The 4,041-nt window shown below is 33.2% G+C and overlaps 1 protein-coding gene across 1 annotated transcript in view; it reads left to right on the top strand.

Moving 5' to 3' along the window:
- The window catches only part of Crisp1 (cysteine rich secretory protein 1), a 25,642-nt gene that overhangs the window by 15,463 nt on the left and 6,138 nt on the right, over window positions 1-4,041 (top strand). The gene's annotated exons all lie outside the window — the stretch shown is intronic.

Genomic DNA, 4,041 nt, shown 5'->3' with positions numbered 1-4,041 from the left:
TATGTATATGTATATGTATATGTATATGTATATGTATATGTATATGTGTGGGCAAAAGATAAGTATTGGTCCTCTTCTCAGGCCTAAGGAAAACAACCCATGAAATCCCAACACTCTAGTTCTCAGACTGTGACCAGGACAATAATACCACCACTTGACTTGACAGTGCCAAGAGCAGAAATTCCACCTGAAACCACCTTGTAGTTGAATATGTACAGGGCCACTAATTGTTGAGCTAAAGTCAGCCTTGAACATGTTTACATATGAGCAATAGTAAAGGAAGTTAGTAGGTTAAATATACAACATATACATATTTAGATCTATATGTAACAAGAATGATTAGAAGGAATAGGGAGCTCATTGAAGGAGTTTGAAGTGGGAGAGGCAAAGTAACATAGATATGAGGCTCATGTATGAGGGTCTCAATAAGCAGCGACTTTTTAACACATGGATTTCATATGTGAGAGAAAACTGATCCTTGACTTAAGGAGACTATCTATACTCACTCAAAAAAAAAATCCATGGCTCTATATATTTTCCTAAAATGTCATATTTTGTTGTTTGTATTCTTATGATTAAATGAAAGCAAAAGGCAAGCTGTAAAATTACAAATGGCTAATACACATGCTGGAGTCTTTATATAGGTTCTGGAGATTTATACTCTGCTCATCATGTGGAAAAGGAAAATATTTTGTAAAGTCAGCCATTTCCCTAGCCCACTTAGCTTCATTAGCATATTTTTGTTATATAAAGTAAATTTTATTATGAGATTATATACATGCAATATGTGCTCTAACTATATTCACTTCCTTTATTTATTATTTTCCCTGCTGCATTTACATATTCACTATCTTAATGGTACCTCTATTGCCATGTCTCTTTTAAACACATGGACATCATACATGAGAGAAGACCCAATTCTTGACTTACAGAGACTATGCTCTCTCAAAACAAAGATCCATAGCTTTATGTATTTTTCCTAAAAATGGCATATTTTATTGTTTGTAGTGTTTGACAAACTCTCTTTTGTATCCTTCTAACACATTAATCTGGTAACACACACTTAGGCTGGCTTGTCTATTTTGAATGGTACCATTGTAAAGGCAAGTGTGAATGTCTGTATTGTATGTTGACCATGACTTCCTCATAAAAACATCCAGAAAATACAAAACTTTAGAAGTTCTCTTTCTAATAATTTAAGTATTTCCATACAGATTTCCAGAGAGGATGCCCAGTTTATATTTCCACCAGCACCATGCAAGAGTCCTTCTCTTCCCACATCCTCACCAATGTTTGTCCTTTTATTTTTCTGGAGTGCAATCATTTTCAGAGCAGTGACATGGAATCTTACCAAAATTTTGATTAAATTTTTCTAACAGCTAAATAAGTTGATCTTTTTTCATATATCTATTGGACATTCATTTTTTTTTCAAAGTACAACCAATTGATGTTCAAAATGTTCAAAACCTGACAGTTTCAGGGGATGGTGTCAGTTCCAAAGCATATCAACTATACTTTAATTTCTTTCAGTTAATGTTCTGCAAATCTTACCTTGAAATATTTAAGGCTTCTTGCTAAAGATTCGAAGTAGTTTATTGTTATTGTGCTTTTGAAAAAGAACAATTTTCTTAATTTAATTTTCTTCCTATTTATTCAGTCTTAGTGTTATAGAAAGCTAGAAAGTTATTAATTGGAATAGAGAAGGTGTTCACAACAGAGACAAAGTGATGATAATCCCCATTATAAAATTTACATGGCAAGACATATGTGCATTGCTTTTGATAATGGATATTCTATGACAGGTAAAGAAGGCATTCTTGTCAGAATGACCTAAGACAGGCTCTGTCTTGTTAATGAAATTAAAAAGGGAGAGAAACAGAGATCTTTGAGGCTGCTTGGCAAGAAAATCTGACATGAGCCATGGACAAGGAAATGGGCTGCTAGGCAGGAATATGACATTGGCCAAGGACAAGGAAGTAGGCTTCAGGCAGGAATCTGACATTATGGCTAGAACAAAGAAGTAATTTCAGGTAAGAATCTAAATCTTAGGCTATAACAAAGAAGTAATCTCAGGCAGGAACCTAAATTTTAGACAAGAAAGAGGAAGTAGGCTTCAGACATGAAAATGACCTTGGGCTAGGACAGGGAAATAGGCTCAGATACTTTGGTCACCCTGATAAGCCCTTAGGAACACTTATCATGGGAGTGCTCATGTAATTGTGTTTAGTTCCTTGCTTTTTCTTTGAGTATTTGTGTTTATGGTCTTGCTTGTTCCTTGACTATTTGCATCTATTGTATTGGTAGACCCATAACCTAGAACTGACCTTAATACATGCACGTAATTAAAATGGTATAAAAGCATAAAGGAGGAGGAGGAATGGGATGGGGGATTCTAAGGATGGGAAATGGGGAAAGGGGATGACATCTGTATTGTAAATAAATAAAATATCCAATAAAAATTACCACAAAAAATAAATTTCCATTAATATTAAATGTAGGAAGCAATCAGTGGAGGACAATAGACAAATAATTGATTTAATTTGATTAAAGATTGAATGATCATTTGCCAGCCATACAGAATCTAAATTAATTTTAAAGAAAAAACTTGAACCCCTAAATATAAAGTAACAAAATATATACTAGAAGACAGAATATTTAGACATTTAAAATGGAAAACATTAGAAATAGTTATTGTCCACATAGCAGAAGACTCAGCAGTATTCACTCATAACTTAAATGAAGTAAATTCTAGTTAGTATTGATGTCAAAATTTCCCAAAGGTATAACTCAAAATAATCAGTCATGAACGTATGAACAGAATTATTAAATAAACATCAGCAAATCATATTTTCTTTCTAGTTCAATATGACTGAACATAAATAGTATGTGCAAAGAATCTAAGATGCCTCAAAGCTTGACAGTTTAATTCAGTGATTTATGATGCCAGGGGATTAGAAGAGAAGCTAAGTCTTATAACCCATTCATATGAAAGTCAACTTGATCATTTTGTTTTATCATAATGGCCTTGGTTCTTTCAGTCTTTTGCAGCAATTTATTGCAAGGACTTTTCATTTATCAAGACAACTCAGTGTCATATCAAATAAATTTAAAAAATGATTGCTCCCATTTGCCAAAGGTGATAGAAAATGTATAAAAATTATATACATATAAGAAAGATAAAATAATAAAAAGAGAGGCCATGAATTTGAAAAAAAAAAGGAATGAAAATTATATAACAGGGTTTGGAGGAAGAAAATGAAAGAGGAAAATGCAAATATTGTAAAATTATTGTAATCTTAAAAGCTGAAGATATGGTTTCAAAAAACAAAGAAATTGGTCTTGATTTGCTTAAATTTTAAGACAAAAATACTGTCATTATCTGTAGAATCATAGGACTACATTAATATTAATTTTTCATATTATTTGTACTTTTTTCTTGGTTATGGACTAATGAATAAATGGAAGAAATATACTTACTACTTTTAAAGCTAATCAATATATACTGTGAATATGACAAAACAGATATCCTAATGTTTTTTATTGTAATTTTTTTCTAAGTATATGTTCTCTATCATTCAGAGGTTAACAAAGTTTTATAAGGTAAGTACACATTTAGGAGAAAGAATAGAAAGAGAAACTAGGAATCATTGAGTTTTTGTATCATTCAAAGTTTGCACAGTGGGTGGAGCCACAGATTTTGTGAAAGGATATTCTTACTGCCCATAGATAATTAAATTCTGCATGTTGTGGAGGGATGCAAACACCTAGGAAAGTTGTGAAGAGATGGTACTACTTTACAAAATCAGTCAGAGAAAACCACTAAGATAGAAAGAAGAAAGATGAGGAAGTGGGGGAGGAGGTGGAGAAGGAGAATAGGAAGAAGGGGAAAGAAGAAGAGGAAGAAGAGGAAAGAAGAGGAAAGAAGACAAGGAAGAAGAGGGAAGAAGGAAAGGAAAAGAGAAGAAGGTGGAGAAGGAGGAAGAGGAGGAGGAGAAGGAGGAGGAGGAGGAGGAGGAGGAGGAGGAGGAGGAGGAGGAGGAG

This window comes from Grammomys surdaster, unplaced genomic scaffold (assembly GCF_004785775.1).
Source record: "Grammomys surdaster isolate TR1022 unplaced genomic scaffold, NIH_TR_1.0 169, whole genome shotgun sequence".
NCBI classification, from domain to species: Eukaryota; Metazoa; Chordata; class Mammalia; order Rodentia; family Muridae; genus Grammomys; species Grammomys surdaster.
This window is presented reverse-complemented; position numbering and strand designations above follow the sequence as displayed.